Raw genomic sequence first — 18,845 nt, forward strand, 5'->3', positions numbered from 1 at the left:
CCTCGAGCTCGATGAGCCTAACAGACAAAGCCTCCACCTGCCCCCGAAGGGTGGCCAATTCTCCTTGCGTCCGCTCACAACAACCACAGCCCCTACACATGACTATGTTTACCGTTCTCTATACGGTGACAAATTCCCAAGATAATCTTCTGATGGGCTACTCTGATAATCAAGAAACACTCACTGAAATACGAGACGCGATTTCTGAGTTTCATCGTCAATGTGAAGGTCCAAGGAATACATTTGACCTGCAGTGGTGTGTCGGAAAGTAATACTGGTCTCTCAGGGAATGCTCAAAGCACCGACTGTAAGAAGAGTCTCTGTTCTTGTACTTAAGGTGACAGTGTGCCTTTTGTATTTAATTCCGACGCGATTTCTGAGTTTCGTCGTCAATGTGAAGGTCCAAGGAATACATTGAACCTGCAGTGGTGAATCGCAAACTAATTCTGGTCTCACAGGCATTGCTCAAAACACCGACTGTAAGAAGAGTCTCTATTCTTGTAAGTAAGGCGGCATTGTGCCTTTTGTATTAATTTCCGATGCTATTTCTGTGCTTCATCGTCAATGTGAAGGTCCAAGGAATACATTGAACCTGCAGTGGTGTATCGGAAACTATTACTGGTCTCACAGGAAAGGATCAATGCACAGACTCTAAGAAGTCTCAATCTTCTTGCACTTAAGGCAGCATTGTGCCTTTTGTATTTAATTCCGATGCGATTTCTGTGTTTCATCGTCAATGTGAAGGTCCAAGGAAAACATTGAACCTGCAGTGGTGTATCGGAAACTAATATTGGTCTCACAGGAAAGGATCAAAGCACAGACTCTAAGAAGTCTCACTCTTCTTGCACTTAAGGCGGCATTGAGCCTTTTTTATTTAAATCCGATCTAATTTCAGTGTTTCATCGTCAATGTGTATGTCCAAGGAATACATTGAACCTGCAGTGGTGTATCGGAAACTAATACTGCTCTCACAGGGAGAGCTCTAAACACCAACTGTAAAAAGAGTCTCTATTCTTGTACTTATGGAGGCATTGTGCCTTTTGTATTTAATTCCGATGCGATTTCTGTGTTTCATCGTCAATGTGAAGGTCCAAGGAATACATTGAACCTGCATTGGAGTATCGGAAACTAATACTGGTCTCACAGGCTCACAGGAAAGGATCAATGCACAGACTCTAAGATGTCTCACTCTTCTCGCACTTAAGGCGGCATTGTGCCTTTTGTATTTAAATCCGATGCGATTTCTGTGTTTCATCGTCAATGTGAAGGTCCAAGGAACACATTGAACCTGCAGTGGTGTATCGGAAACTAATACTGGTATCACAGGGACGGATCAAAGCACAGACTCTAAGAAGTCTCACCCTTCCTGCACTTAAGGCGGCATTGTACCTCTTGTATTTAATTCCGATCTAATTTCAGTGTTTCATCGTCAATGTGTATGACCAAGGAATACATTGAACCTGCAGTGGTGTATCGGAAACTAATACTGGTCTCACAGGGAATGCTCAAAACACCGACTGTAAGAAGAGTCTCTATTCTTGTACGTAAGGCGGCATTGTGCCTTTTGTATTTAATTCCGATGCGATTTCTGTGTTTCATCGTCAATGGGTATGTCCAAGGAATACATTGAACCTGCAGTGGTGTATCGCAAACTAATACTGGTCTCACAGGGAATGCTCAAAGCACAGACTGTAAGAAGAGTCTCTATTCTTGTACGTAAGGCGGCATTCTGCCTTTTGTATTTAATTCCGACGCGATTTCTGAGTCTTCGTAAATGCGAAGGTATAAGGAATACATTGAACCTGCAGTGGTGCATCGGAAACTAATATTGGTCTCACAGGAAAGGATCAATGCACAGACTCTAAGAAGTCTCACTCTTCTTGCACTTAAGGCAGCATTGTGCCTTTTGTATTTAATTCCCATGCGATCTCTGTGTTTCAACGTCAATGTGAAGGTCCAAGGAAAACACTGAACCTGCAGTGGTGTATCGGAGACTAATATTGGTCTCACAGGAAAGGATCAAAGCACAGACTCTAAGAATTCTCACTCTTCTTGCACTTAAGGCAGCATTGTGCCTTGTATTTAATTCCGATGCGATTTCTGTGTTTCATCGTCAATGTGAAGGTACAAGGAATACATTGAACCTGCAGTGGTGCATCGGAAAATAATACTGGTCTCTCAGGAAAGGATCAAATCACAGACTCTAAGAAGAGTCACTCTTCTTGCACTTAAGGCGGCATTGTGCCTTTTGTACTTAATTCCGATGCGATTTCTGTGTTTCATCGTCAACGTGAAGGTCCAAGGAATACATAGAAACTGCAGTGGTGCATCGGAAACTAATATTGGTCTCACAGGAAAGGATCAAAACACAGACTCTAAGAAGTCTCACTCTTCTTGCACTTAAGGCGGCATTGTGCCTTTCGTATTTAATTCCGATCTAATTTCAGTGTTTCATCGTCAATGTGTATGTCCAAGGAATACATTGAACCTGCAGTGGTGTATCGGAAACTAATACTGGTCTCACAGGGAATGCTCAAAACACCGACTGTAAGAAGAGTCTCTATTCTTGTACTTAAGGCTGCATTCTCCCTTTTGTATTTAATTCCGACGCGATTTCTGAGTCTTCGTAAATGCGAAGGTATAAGGAATACATTGAACCTGCAGTGGTGCATCGGAAACTAATATTGGTCTCACAGGAAAGGATCAAAGCACAGACTCTAAGAAGTCTCACTCTTCTTGCACTTAAGGCAGCATTGTGCCTTGTATTTAATTCCGATGCGATTTCTGTGTTTCATCGTCAATGTGAAGGTACAAGGAATACATTGAACCTGCAGTGGTGCATCGGAAAATAATACTGGTCTCTCAGGAAAGGATCAAATCACAGACTCTAAGAAGTGTCACTCTTCTTGCACTTAAGGCGGCATTGTGCCTTTTGTACTTAATTCCGATGCGATTTCTGTGTTTCATCGTCAACGTGAAGGTCCAAGGAATACATAGAACCTGCAGTGGTGTATCGGAAACTAATACTGGTCTCACAGGAAAGGATCAAAGCACAGACTCTAAGAAGTCTCAGTCTTCTTGCACTTAAGGCATCATTGTGCCTTTTGTATTTAATTCCGATGCGATTTCAGTGTTTCATCGTCAATGTGAATGTCCAAGCAATACATTGAACCTGCAGTGGTGTATCGGAAGCTAATACTGGTCTCACAGGAAAGGATCAAAGCACAGACTATAAGAAGTCTTACTCTTCTTGCACTTAAGTCGGCATTGAGCCTTTTGTATTTAATTCCGATGCGATTTCTGTGTTTCATCGTCAATCTGAAGGTCCAAGGAATGCATTGAACCTGCAGTGGTGTATCGCAAACTAATACTGGTCTCACAGGGAGTGCTCAAAACACCGACTGCAAGAAGAGTCTTTATTCTTGTACTTATGGAGGCATTGTGCTTATTGTATTTAATTCCGATGCGATTTCTGTGTTTCATCGTCAATGTGAAGGTCCAAAGGAATAACTTGAAATTGCAGTGGTGTATCGGAAACTAATATTGGTCGCACAGGAAAGGATCAAAGCACAGACTATAAGAAGTCTCACTCTTCTTGCACTTAAGGCGGCATTGAGCCTTTTTTATTTAATTCCGATCTAATTTCAGTGTTTCATCGTCAATGTGTATGTCGAAGGAATACATTGAACCTGCAGTGGTGTATCGCAAACTTATACTGGTCTCACAGGGAGTGTTCAAAACACCGACTGTAAGAAGAGTCTCTATTCTTGTACTTATGGAGGCAATGTGCCTTTTGTATTTAATTCCGATGCGATTACTGTGTTTCATCGTCAATGTGAAGGTCCAAGGAATACATTGAACCAGCAGTGGTGTATCGGAAACTAATACTAGTCTCACAGGAAAGGATCAATGCACAGACTCTAAGAAGTCTCACTCTCCTTGCACTTAAGGCAGCATTGTGCCTTTTGTATTTAATTCCGATGCGATTTCTGTGTTTCATCGTCAATATGAAGGTCCAAGGAAAACATTGAACCTGCAGTGGTGTATCGGAAACTAATACTGGTCTCAGAGGAAAGGATCAAAGCACAGACTCTAAGAAGTCTCACTCTTCTTGCACTTAAGGCGGCATTGAGCCTTTTTATTTAATTCCGATCTAACTTCAGTGTTTCATCGTCAATGTGTATGTCCAAGGAATACATTGAACCTGCAGTGGTGTATCGCAAACTATTACTGGTCTCACAGGGAGTGCTCAAAACACCGACTGTAAGAAGAGTCTCTATTCTTGTACTTATGGAGGCATTGTGCCTTTTGTATATAATTCCGATGCGATTTCTGTGTTTCATCATCAATGTGAAGGTCCAAGGAATACATAGAACCTGCAGTGATGTATCGGAAACTAATACTGGTCTCACAGGAAAGGATCAATGCACATACTCTAAGAAGTCTTAATCTTCTTGCACTTATGGCGGCATTGTGCCTGTTGTATTTATCTCCGATGTGATTTCTGTGTTTCATCGTCAATTTGAAGGTCCAAGGAATACATTGAACATGCAGTGTTGTATCGGAAACTAATACTGGTCTCACAGGAACGGATCAAAGCACAGACTCTAAGAAGTCTCACTCTTCTTGCACTTAAGGCGGCATTGAGACTTTTTTATTTAAATCCGATCTAATTTCAGTGTTTCATCGTGAATGTGTATGTCCAAGGAATACATTGAACCTTCAGTGTTGTATCGGAAACTAATACTGGTCTCACAGGAAAGGATCAAAGCACAGACTCTAAGAAGTCTCACTCTTCTTGCACTTAAGGCGGCATTGGGCCTTTTTTATTTAATTCCGATCTAATTTCGGTGTTCCATCGTCAATGTGTATGTCCAAGGAATACATTGAACCTGCAGTGGTGTATCGCAAACTAATACTGGTCTCACAGGGAGTGCTCAAAACTCCGACCGTAAGAAGAGTCTCTATTCTTGTACTTATGGAGGCATTGTGCCTTTTGTATGTAATTCCGATGCGATTTCTGTGTTTCATCGTCAATGTGAAGGTCCAAGGAATACATTGAACCTGAAGTGGTGTATCTGAAAGTAATACTGGTCTCACAGGAAAGGATCAATGCACAGACTCTTAGAAGTCTCCCTCTTCTTGCACTTACGTCGGCATTGTGCCTTTTGTATTTAATTCCGATGCGATTTCTGTGTTCCATCGTCAATGTGAAGGTCCAAGGAATACATTGAACCTGCAGTGGTGTATCGGAAACTAATACTGCTATCACAGGAAAGGATCAATGCACAGACTCTAAGAAGTCTCACTCTTCTTGCACTTAAGGCGGCATTGATTTTTTTTTATTTAATTCCGATCTAATTTCAGTGCTTCATCGTCAATGTGTATGTCCAAGGAATACATTGAACCTGCAGTGGTGCATCGCAAACTAATACTGGTCTCACAGGGAGTGCTCAAAACACCGACTGTAAGAAGAGTCTCTATTCTTGTACTTATGGGGGCATTGTGCCTTTTGTATTTAATTCCGATGCGATTTCTGTGTTTCATCGTCTATGTGAAGGTCCAAGGAATACATTGAACCTGCAGTGGTGTATCGGAAACTAATACTGGCCTCACAGGAAAGGATCAAAGCACAGACTCTAAGAAGTCTAACTGTTCTTGCACTTAAGGCGGCATTGAGCGTTTTTTATTTAATTCCGATCTAAATTCAGTGTTTCATCGTCAATGTGTATGTCCAAGGAATACATTGAACCTGCAGAGGTGTATCACAAACTAATACTGGTCTCCAGGGAGTGCTCAAAACACCGACTGTAAGAAGAGTCTCTATTCTTGTACTTATGGAGGCATTGTGCCTTTTGTATTTAATTCCGATGCGATTTCTGTGTTTCATCGTCAATGTGAAGGTCCGAGGAATACATTGAACCTGCAGTGGTGCATCTGAAACTAATACTGGTCTCACAGGAAAGGATCAATGCACGCACTCTAAGAAGTCTCACTCTTCTTGCACTTAAGTCGGCAATGTGTCTTTTGTATTTAATTCCGATGCGAATTCTGTATTTCATCGGTAATGTGAAGGTCCAAGGAATACATTGAACCTGCAGTGGTGTATCGGAAACTAATACTGGTCTCACAGGAAAGGATCATAGCACAGACTCTGAGAAGTGTCACTCTTCTTGCACTTAAGGCCCCATTGAGCCTTTTTTATTTAATTCCGATCTAATTTCAGTGTTTCATCGTCAATGTGTATGTCCAAGGAATACATTGAACCTGCAGTGGTGTATCGCAAACTAATACTGGTCTCACAGGGAATGCTCAAAACACCGACTGTAAGAAGAGTCTCTATACTTGTACTTATGGAGGCATTGTGCCTTTTGTATTTAATTCCGATGCGATTTCTGTGTTTCATCGTCAATGTGAAGGTCCAAGGGATACATAGAACCAGCAGTGGTGTATCGGAAACTAATACTGGTCTCACAGGAAAGGATCAATGCACAGACTCGAAGAAGTCTCACTCTTCTTGCACTTAAGTCGGCATAGTGCCTTTTGTATTTAATTCCGATGCGATTTCTGTGTTTCATCGTCAATCTGAAGGTCCAAGGAATGCATTGAACCTGCAGTGGTGTATCGCAAACTAATACTGGTCTCACAGGGAGTGCTCAAAACACCGACTGCAAGAAGAGTCTTTATTCTTGTACTTATGGAGGCATTGTGCTTATTGTATTTAATTCCGATGCGATTTCTGTGTTTCATCGTCAATGTGAAGGTCCAAAGGAATAACTTGAAATTGCAGTGGTGTATCGGAATTAATATTGGTCTCACAGGAAAGGATCAAAGCACAGACTATAAGAAGTCTCACTCTTCTTGCACTTAAGGCGGCATTGAGCCTTTTTTATTTAATTCCGATCTAATTTCAGTGTTTCAGCGTCAATGTGTATGTCGAAGGAATACATTGAACCTGCAGTGGTGTATCGCAAACTTATACTGGTCTCACAGGGAGTGTTCAAAACACCGACTGTAAGAAGAGTCTCTATTCTTGTACTTATGGAGGCAATGTGCCTTTTGTATTTAATTCCGATGCGATTACTGTGTTTCATCGTCAATGTGAAGGTCCAAGGAATACATTGAACCAGCAGTGGTGTATCGGAAACTAATACTAGTCTCACAGGAAAGGATCAATGCACAGACTCTAAGAAGTCTCACTCTCCTTGCACTTAAGGCAGCATTGTGCCGTTTGTATTTAATTCCGATGCGATTTCTGTGTTTCATCGTCAATATGAAGGTCCAAGGAAAACATTGAACCTGCAGTGGTGTATCGGAAACTAATACTGGTCCCAGAGGAAAGGATCAAAGCACAGACTCTAAGAAGTCTCACTCTTCTTGCACTTAAGGCGGCATTGAGCCTTTTTATTTAATTCCGATCTAACTTCAGTGTTTCATCGTCAATGTGTATGTCCAAGGATTACATTGAACCTGCAGTGGTGTGTCGCAAACTATTACTGGTCTCACAGGGAGTGCTCAAAACACCGACTGTAAGAAGAGTCTCTATTCTTGTACTTATGGAGGCATTGTGCCTTTTGTATATAATTCCGATGCGATTTCTGTGTTTCATCATCAATGTAAAGGTCCAAGGAATACATAGAACCTGCAGTGGTGTATCGGAAAGTAATACTGGTCTCACAGGAAAGGATCAATGCACATACTCTAAGAAGTCTTACTCTTCTTGCACTTAAGGCGGCATTGTGCCTGTTGTATTTATCTCCGATGTGATTTCTGTGTTTCATCGTCAATTTGAAGGTCCAAGGAATACGATGAACATGCAGTGTTGTATCGGAAACTAATACTGGTCTCACAGGAACGGATCAAAGCACAGACTCTAAGAAGTCTCACTCTTCTTGCACTTAAGGCGGCATTGAGACTTTTTTATTTAAATCCGATCTAATTTCAGTGTTTCATCGTCAATGTGTATGTCCAAGGAATACATTGAACCTGCAGTGGTGCATCGCAAACCAATACTGGTCTCACAGGGAGTGCTCAAAACACCGACTGTAAGAAGAGTCTCTATTCTTGTACTTATGGGGGCATTGTGCCTTTTGTATTTAATTCCGATGCGATTTCTGTGTTTCATCGTCTATGTGAAGGTCCAAGGAATACATTGAACCTGCAGTGGTGTATCGGAAACTAATACTGGCCTCACAGGAAAGGATCAAAGCACAGACTCTAAGAAGTCTCACTGTTCTTGCACTTAAGGCGGCATTGAGCGTTTTTTATTTAATTCCGATCTAAATTCAGTGTTTCATCGTCAATGTGTATGTCCAAGGAATACATTGAACCTGCAGAGGTGTATCACAAACTAATACTGGTCTCCAGGGAGTGCTCAAAACACCGACTGTAAGAAGAGTCTCTATTCTTGTACTTATGGAGGCATTGTGCCTTTTGTATTTAATTCCGATGCGATTTCTGTGTTTCATCGTCAATGTGAAGGTCCGAGGAATACATTGAACCTGCAGTGGTGCATCTGAAACTAATACTGGTCTCACAGGAAAGGATCAATGCACGCACTCTAAGAAGTCTCACTCTTCTTGCACTTAAGTCGGCAATGTGTCTTTTGTATTTAATTCCGATGCGAATTCTGTATTTCATCGGTAATGTGAAGGTCCAAGGAATACATTGAACCTGCAGTGGTGTATCGGAAACTAATACTGGTCTCACAGGAAAGGATCATAGCACAGACTCTGAGAAGTGTCACTCTTCTTGCACTTAAGGCCCCATTGAGCATTTTTTATTTAATTCCGATCTAATTTCAGTGTTTCATCGTCAATGTGTATGTCCAAGGAATACATTGAACCTGCAGTGGTGTATCGCAAACTAATACTGGTCTCACAGGGAATGCTCAAAACACCGACTGTAAGAAGAGTCTCTATACTTGTACTTATGGAGGCATTGTGCCTTTTGTATTTAATTCCGATGCGATTTCTGTGTTTCATCGTCAATGTGAAGGTCCAAGGGATACATAGAACCAGCAGTGGTGTATCGGAAACTAATACTGGTCTCACAGGAAAGGATCAATGCACAGACTCGAAGAAGTCTCACTCTTCTTGCACTTAAGTCGGCATAGTGCCTTTTGTATTTAATTCCGATGCGATTTCTGTGTTTCATCGTCAATGTGAAGGTCCAAGGAATACATTGAACCTGCAGTGGTGTATCGAAAACGAATACTGGTCTCACAGGAAAGGATCAAAGCACAGACTCTAAGAAGTCTCACTCTTCTTGCACTTAAGGCGGCATTGAGCCTTTTTTATTTAATTCCGATCTAATTTCAGTGTTTCATCGTCAATGTGTATGTCCAAGGAATACATTGAACCTGCAGTGGTGCATCGCAAACTAATACTGGTCTCACAGGGGTGCTCAAAACACCGACTGTAAGAAGAGTCTCTATTCTTGTACTTATGGGGGCATTGTGCCTTTTGTATTTAATTCCGATGCGATTTCTGTGTTTCATCGTCTATGTGAAGGTCCAAGGAATACGTAGAACCTGCAGTGGTGTATCGGAAACTAATACTGGTGTCACATGAAAGGATCAATGCACAGACTCTGAGAAGTCTCACTCTTCTTGCACTTAAGTCGGCATTGTGCCTTTTGTATTTAAATCCGATGCGATTTCTGTGTTTCATCGTCAATGTGAAGGTCCAAGGAATACATTGAACCTGCAGTGGTGTATCGGAAACAAATACTGGTCTCACAGGAAAGGATCAAAGCACAGTCTCTAAGAAGTCTCACTCTTCTTGCACTTAAGGCGGCATTGAGCCTTTCTTATTTAATTCCGTTCTAATATCAGTGTTTCATCGTCGATGTGTATATCGAAGGAATACATTGAACCTGCAGTGGTGTGTCGGAAAGTAATACTGGTCACTCAGGGAATGCTCAAAGCACCGACTGTAAGAAGAGTCTCTGTTCTTGTACTTAAGGTGACAGTGTGCCTTTTGTATTTAATTCTGACGCGATTTCTGAGTTTCGTCGTCAATGTGAAGGTCCAAGGAATACATTGAACCTGCAGTGGTGAATCGCAATTTAATTCTGGTCTCACAGGCATTGCTCAAAGCACCGACTGTAAGAAGAGTCTCTATTCTTGTAAGTAAGGCGGCATTGTGCCTTTTGTATTTAATTCCGATGCTATTTCTGTGCTTCATCGTCAATGTGAAGGTCCAAGGAATACATTGAACCTGCAGTGGTGTATCGGAAACTATTACTGGTCTCACAGGAAAGGATCAATGCACAGACTCTAAGAAGTCTCAATCTTCTTGCACTTAAGGCAGCATTGTGCCTTTTGTATTTAATTCCGATGCGATTTCTGTGTTTCATCGTCAATGTGAAGGTCCAAGGAAAACATTGAACCTGCAGTGGTGTATCGGAAACTAATATTGGTCTCACAGGAAAGGATCAAAGCACAGACTCTAAGAAGTCTCACTCTTCTTGCACTTAAGGCAGCATTGAGCCTTTTTTATTTAAATCCGATCTAATTTCAGTGTTTCATCGTCAATGTGTATGTCCAAGGAATACATTGAACCTGCAGTGGTGTATCGGAAACTAATACTGCTCTCACAGGGAGTGCTCTAAACACCAACTGTAAAAAGAGTCTCTATTCTTGTACTTATGGAGGCATTGTGCCTTTTGTATTTAATTCCGATGCGATTTCTGCGTTTCATCGTCAATGTGAAGGTCCAAGGAATACATTGAACCTGCAATGGAGTATCGGAAACTAATACTGGTCTCACAGGCTCACAGGAAAGGATCAATGCACAGACTCTAAGATGTCTCACTCTTCTCGCACTTAAGGCGGCATTGTGCCTTTTGTATTTAATTCCGATCTAATTTCAGTGTTTCATCGTCAATGTGTATGACCAAGGAATACATTGAACCTGCAGTGGTGTATCGGAAACTAATACTGGTCTCACAGGGAATGCTCAAAACACCGAATGTAAGAAGAGTCTCTATTCTTGTACGGAAATCGGCATTGTGCCTTTTGTATTTAATTCCGATGCGATTTCTGTGTTTCATCGTCAATGGGTATGTCCAAGGAATACATTGAACCTGCAGTGGTGTATCGCAAACTAATACTGGTCTCACAGGGAATGCTCAAAGCACAGACTGTAAGAAGAGTCTCTATTCTTGTACGTAAGGCGGCATTCTGCCTTTTGTATTTAATTCCGACGCGATTTCTGAGTCTTCGTAAATGCGAAGGTATAAGGAATACATTGAACCTGCAGTGGTGCATCGGAAACTAATATTGGTCTCACAGGAAAGGATCAATGCACAGACTCTAAGAAGTCTCACTCTTCTTGCACTTAAGGCAGCATTGTGCCTTTTGTATTTATTTCCGATGCCATCTCTGTGTTTCATCGTCAATGTGAAGGTCCAAGGAAAACACTGAACCTGCAGTGGTGTATCGGAGACTAATATTGGTCTCACAGGAAAGGATCAAAGCACAGACTCTAAGAAGTCTCACTCTTCTTGCACTTAAGGCAGCATTGAGCCTTGTATTTAATTCCGATGCGATTTCTGTGTTTCATCGTCAATGTGAAGGTACAAGGAATACATTGAACCTGCAGTGGTGCATCGGAAAATAATACTGGTCTCTCAGGAAAGGATCAAATCACAGACTCTAAGAAGAGTCACTCTTCTTGCACTTAAGGCGGCTTTGTGCCTTTTGTACTTAATTCCGATGCGATTTCTGTGTTTCATCGTCAACGTGAAGGTGCAAGGAATACATAGAAACTGCAGTGGTGCATCGGAAACTAATATTGGTCTCACAGGAAAGGATCAAAGCACAACTCTAAGAAGTCCCACTCTTCTTGCACTTAAGGCAGCATTGTGCCTTTTGTATTTAATTCCGATGCGATCTCTGTGTTTCATCGTCAATGTGAAGGTCCAAGGAAAACACTGACCCTGCAGTGGTGTATCGGAGACTAATATTGGTCTCACAGGAAACGATCAAAGCACAGACTCTAAGAAGTATCACTCTTCTTGCACTTAAGGCGGCATTGTGCCTTTCGTATTTAATTCTTGTCTAATTTCAGTGTTTCATCGTCAATGTGTATGTCCAAGGAATACATTGAACCTGCAGTGGTGTATCGGAAACTAATACTGGTCTCACAGGGAATGCTCAAAACACCGACTGTAAGAAGAGTCTCTATTCTTGTACTTAAGGCTGCATTCTTCCTTTTGTATTTAATTCCGACGCGATTTCTGAGTCTTCGTAAATGCGAAGGTATAAGGAATACATTGAACCTGCAGTGGTGCATCGGAAACTAATATTGGTCTCACAGGAAAGGATCAAAGCACAGACTCTAAGAAGTCTCACTCTTCTTGCACTTAAGGCAGCATTGTGCCTTGTATTTAATTCCGATGCGATTTCTGTGTTTCATCGTCAATGTGAAGGTCCAAGGAATACATTGAACCTGCAGTGGTGTATCGGAAACTAATACTGGTCTCACAGGAAAGGATCAAATCACAGACTCTACGACGTCTCACTCTTCTTGCACTTAAGGCGGCATTGAGACTTTTTATTTAATTCCGATGTAATTTCAGTGTTTCATCGTCAATTTGTATGTCCAAGGAATACATTGGACCTGCAGTGGTGTATCGCAAACTAATACTGGTCTCACAGGGTGTGCTCAAAACACCGACTGCAAGAAGAGTCTTTATTCTTGTACTTATGGAGGCATTGTGCTTATTGTATTTAATTCCGATGCGATTTCTGTGTTTCATCGTCAATGTGAAGGTCCAAAGGAATAACTTGAAATTGCAGTGGTGTATCGGAAACTAATATTGGTCTCACAGGAAAGGATCAAAGCACAGACTATAAGAAGTCTCACTCTTCTTGCACTTAAGGCGGCATTGAGCCTTTTTTATTTAATTCCGATCTAATTTCAGTGTTTCATCGTCAATGTGTATGTCGAAGGAATACATTGAACCTGCAGTGGTGTATCGCAAACTTATACTGGTCTCACAGGGAGTGTTCAAAACACCGACTGTAAGAAGAGTCTCTATTCTTGTACTTATGGCGGCATTGTGCCTTTTGTATATAATTCCGATGCGATATCTGTGTTTCATCATCAATGTGAAGGTCCAAGGAATACATAGAACCTGCAGTGGTGTATCGGAAACTAATACTGGTCTCACAGGAAAGGATCAATGCACATACTCTAAGAAGTCTCACTCTTCTTGCACTTATGGCGGCATTGTGCCTGTTGTATTTATCTCCGTTGTGATTTGTGTGTTTCATCGTCAATTTGAAGGTCCAAGGAATACATTGAACCTGCAGTGGTGTATCGCAAACTAATACTGGTCTCACAGGAAAGGATCAAAGCACAGACTCTAAGAAGTCTCACTCTTCTTGCACTTAAGGCGGCATTGGGCCTTCTTTATTTAATTCCGATCTAATTTCGGTGTTTCATCGTCAATGTGTATGTCCAAGGAATACATTGAACCTGCAGTGGTGTATCGCAAACTAATACTGGTCACACAGGGAGTGCTCAAAACTCCGACTGTAAGAAGAGTCTCTATTCTTGTACTTATGGAGGCATTGTGCCTTTTGTATTTAATTCCGAGGCGATTTCTGTGTTTCATCGTCAATGTGAAGGTCCAAGGAATACATTGAACCTGCAGTGGTGTATCTGAAAGTAATACTGGTCTCACAGGAAAGGATCAATGCACAGACTCTAAGAAGTCTCCCTCTTCTTGCACTTAAGTCGGCATTGTGCCTTTTGTATTTAATTCCGATGCGATTTCTGTGTTTCATCGTCAATGTGAAGGTCCAAGGAATACATTGAACCTACAGTGGTGTATCGGAAACTAATACTGGTATCACAGGAATGGATCAATGCACAGACTCTAAGAAGTCTCACTCTTCTTGCACTTAAGGCGGCATTGATTTTTTTTTATTTAATTCCGATCTAATTTCAGTGTTTCATCGACAATGTGTATGTCCAAGGAATACATTGAACCTGCAGTGGTGCATCGCAAACTAATACTGGTCTCACAGGGAGTGCTCAAAACACCGACTGTAAGAAGAGTCTCTATTCTTGTACTTATGGGGGCATTGTGCCTTTTGTATTTAATTCCGATGCGATTTCTGTGTTTCATCGTCTATGTGAAGGTCCAAGGAATACATTGAACCTGCAGTGGTGTATCGGAAGCTAATACTGGCCTCACAGGAAAGGATCAAAGCACAGACTCTAAGAAGTCTCACTGTTCTTGCACTTAAGGCGGCATTGAGCGTTTTTTATTTAATTCCGATCTAAATTCAGTGTTTCATCGTCAATGTGTATGTCCAAGGAATACATTGAACCTGCAGAGGTGTATCACAAACTAATACTGGTCTCCAGGGAGTGCTCAAAACACCGACTGTAAGAAGAGTCTCTATTCTTGTACTTATGGAGGCATTGTGCCTTTTGTATTTAATTCCGATGCGATTTCTGTGTTTCATCGTCAATGTGAAGGTCCGAGGAATACATTGAACCTGCAGTGGTGTATCTGAAACTAATACTGGTCTCACAGGAAAGGATCAATGCACACACTCTAAGAAGTCTCACTCTTCTTGCACTTAAGTCGGCAATGTGTCTTTTGTATTTAATTCCGATGCGAATTCTGTATTTCATCGGTAATGTGAAGGTCCAAGGAATACATTGAACCTTCAGTGGTGTATCGGAAACTAATACTGGTCTCACAGGAAAGGATCATAGCACAGACTCTGAGAAGTGTCACTCTTCTTGCACTTAAGGCCCCATTGAGCCTTTTTTATTTAATTCCGATCTAATTTCAGTGTTTCATCGTCAATGTGTATGTCCAAGGAATACATTGAACCTGCAGTGGTGTATCGCAAACTAATACTGGTCTCACAGGGAATGCTCAAAACACCGACTGTAAGAAGAGTCTCTATTCTTGTACTTATGGAGGCATTGTGCCTTTTGTATTTAATTCCGATGCGATTTCTGTGTTTCATCGTCAATGTGAAGGTCCAAGGGATACATAGAACCAGCAGTGGTGTATCGGAAACTAATACTGGTCTCACAGGAAAGGATCAATGCACAGACTCGAAGAAGTCTCACTCTTCTTGCACTTAAGTCGGCATTGTGCCTTTTGTATTTAATTCCGATGCGATTTCTGTGTTTCATCGTCAATGTGAAGGTCCAAGGAATACATTGAACCTGCAGTGGTGTATCGAAAACTAATACTGGTCTCACAGGAAAGGATCAAAGCACAGACTCTAAGAAGTCTCACTCTTCTGCACTTAAGGCGGCATTGAGCCTTTTTTATTTAATTCCGATCTAATTTCAGTGTTTCATCGTCAATGTGTATGTCCAAGGAATACATTGAACCTGCAGTGGTGCATCGCAACCTAATACTGGTCTCACAGGGAGTGCTCAAAACACCGACTGTAAGAAGAGTCTCTATTCTTGTACTTATGGGGGCATTGTGCCTTTTGTATTTAATTCCGATGCGATTTCTGTGTTTCATCGTCTATGTGAAGGTCCAAGGAATTGGTAGAACCTGCAGTGGTGTATCGGAAACTAATAATGGTCTCACATGAAATGATCAATGCACAGACTCTGAGAAGTCTCACTCTTCTTGCACTTAAGTCGGCATTGTGCCTTTTGTATTTAAATCCGATGCGATTTCTGTGTTTCATCGTCGATGTGAAGGTCCAAGGAATACATTGAACCTGCAGTGGTGTATCGGAAACAAATACTGGTCTCACAGGAAAGGATCAAAGCACAGTCTCTAAGAAGTCTCACTCTTCTTGCACTTAAGGCGGCATTGAGCCTTTCTTATTTAATTCCGTTATAATATCAGTGTTTCATCGTCAATGTGTATATCGAAGGAATACATTGAACCTGCAGTGGTGTGTCGGAAAGTAATACTGGTCTCTCAGGGAATGCTCAAAGCACCGACTCTAAGAAGAGTCTCTGTTCTTGTACTTAAGGTGACAGTGTGCCTTTTGTATTTAATTCCGACGCGATTTCTGAGTTTCGTCGTAAATGTGAAGGTCCAAGGAATACATTGAACCTGCAGTGGTGAATCGCAATTTAATTCTGGTCTCACAGGCATTGCTCAAAACACCGACTGTAAGAAGAGTCTCTATTCTCGTAAGTAAGGCGGCATTGTGCCTTTTGTATTTAATTCCGATGCTATTTCTGTGCTTCATCGTCAACGTGAAGGTCCAAGGAATACATTGAACCTGCAGTGGTGTATCGGAAACTATTACTGGTCCCACAGGAAAGGATCAATGCACAGACTCTAAGAAGTCTCAATCTTCTTGCACTTAAGGCAGCATTGTGCCTTTTGTATTTAATTCCGATGCGATTTCTGTGTTTCATCGTCAATGTGAAGGTCCAAGGACACCATTGAACCTGCAGTGGTGTATCGGAAACTAATATTGGTCTCACAGGAAAGGATCAAAGCACAGACTCTAAGAAGTCTCACTCTTCTTGCACTTAAGGCGGCATTGAGACTTTTTTATTTAAATCCGATCTAATTTCAGTGTTTCATCGTCAATGTGTATGTCCAAGGAATACATTGAACCTGCAGTGGTGTATCGGAAACTAATACTGCTCTCACAGGGAGTGCTCTAAACACCAACTGTAAAAAGAGTCTCTATTCTTGTACTTATGGAGGCATTGTGCCTTTTGTATTTAATTCCGATGCGATTTCTGTGTTTCATCGTCAATGTGAAGGTCCAAGGAATACATTGAACCTGCATTGGAGTATCGGAAACTAATACTGGTCTCACAGGCTCACAGGAAAGGATCAATGCACAGACTCTAAGATGTCTCACTCTTCTCGCACTTAAGGCGGCATTGTGCCTTTTGTATTTAATTCCGATGCGATTTCTGTGTTTCATCGTCAATGTGAAGGTCCAAGGAACACATTGAACCTGCAGTGGTGTATCGGAAACTAATACTGGTATCACAGGGACGGATCAAAGCACAGACTCTAAGAAGTCTCACCCTTCCTGCACTTAAGGCGGCATTGTGCCTCTTGTATTTAATTCCGATCTAATTTCAGTGTTTCATCGTCAATGTGTATGACCAAGGAATACATTGAACCTGCAGTGGTGTATCGGAAACTAATACTGGTCTCACAGGGAATGCTCAAAACACCGACAGTAAGAAGAGTCTCTATTCTTGTACGGAAGGCGGCATTGTGCCTTTTGTATTTAATTCCGATGCGATTTCTGTGTTTCATCGTCAATGGGTATGTCCAAGGAATACATTGAACCTGCAGTGGTGTATCGCAAACTAATACTGGTCTCACAGGGAATGCTCAAAGCACAGACTGTAAGAAGAGTCTCTATTCTTGTACGTAAGGCGGCATTCTGCCTTTTGTATTTAATTCCGACGCGATTTCTGAGTCTTCGTAAATGCGAAGGTATAAGGAATACATTGAACCTGCAGTGGTGCATCGGAAACTAATATTGGTCTCACAGGAAAGGATCAATGCACAGACTCTAAGAAGTCTCACTCTTCTTGCACTTAAGGCAGCATTGTGCCTTTTGTATTTAATTCCGATGCGATCTCTGTGTTTCATCGTCAATGTGAAGGTCCAAGGAAAACACTGAACCTGCAGTGGTGTATCGCAGACTAATATTGGTCTCACAGGAAAGGATCAAAGCACAGACTCTAAGAAGTCTCACTCTTCTTGCACTTAAGGCAGCATTGTGCCTTGTATTTAATTCCGATGCGATTTCTGTGTTTCATCGTCAATGTGAAGGTACAAGGAATACATTGAACCTGCAGTGGTGCATCGGAAAATAATACTGGTCTCTCAGGAAAGGATCAAATCACAGACTCTAAGAAGAGTCACTCTTCTTGCACTTAAGGCGGCATTGTGCCTTTTGTACTTAATTCCGATGCGATTTCTGTGTTTCATCGTCAACGTGAAGGTCCAAGGAATACATAGAAACTGCAGTGGTGCAACGGAAACTAATATTGGTCTCACAGGAAAGGATCAAAGCACAGACTCTAAGAAGTCTCACTCTTCTTGCACTTAAGGCAGCATTGTGCCTTTTGTATTTAATTCCGATGCGTTCTCTGTGTTTCATCGTCAATGTGAAGGTCCAAGGAAAACACTGACCCTGCAGTGGTGTATCGGAGACTAATATTGGTCTCACAGGAAACGATCAAAACACAGACTCTAAGAAGTCTCACTCTTCTTGCACTTAAGGCGGCATTGTGCCTTTCGTATTTAATTCCGGTCTAATTTCAGTGTTTCATCGTCAATGTGTATTTCCAAGGAATACATTGAACCTGCAGTGGTGTATCGGAAACTAATACTGGTCTCACAGGGAATTCTCAAAACACCGACTGTAAGAAGAGTCTCTATTCTTGTACTTAAGGCTGCATTCTGCCTTTTGTATTTAATTCCGACGCGATTTCTGAGTCTTCGTAAATGCGATGGTATAAGGAATACATTGAACCTGCAGTGGTGCATCGGAAACTAATATTGGTCTCACAGCAAAGGATCAAAGCACAGACTCTAAGAAGTCTCACTCTTCTTGCACTTAAGGCAGCATTGTGCCTTGTATTTAATTCCGATGCGATTTCTGTGTTTCATCGTCAATGTGAAGGTACAAGGAATACATTGAACCTGCAGTGGTGCGTCGGAAAATAATACTGGTCTCTCAGGAAAGGATCAAATCACAGACTCTAAGAAGTGTCACTCTTCTTGCACTTAAGGCGGCATTGTGCCTTTTGTACTTAATTCCGATGCGATTTCTGTGTTTCATCGTCAACGTGAAGGTCCAAGGAATACATAGAACCTGCAGTGGTGTATCGGAAACTAATACT

Source organism: Schistocerca americana, chromosome 7 (assembly GCF_021461395.2).
Source record: "Schistocerca americana isolate TAMUIC-IGC-003095 chromosome 7, iqSchAmer2.1, whole genome shotgun sequence".
Classification (NCBI taxonomy): domain Eukaryota; kingdom Metazoa; phylum Arthropoda; class Insecta; order Orthoptera; family Acrididae; genus Schistocerca; species Schistocerca americana.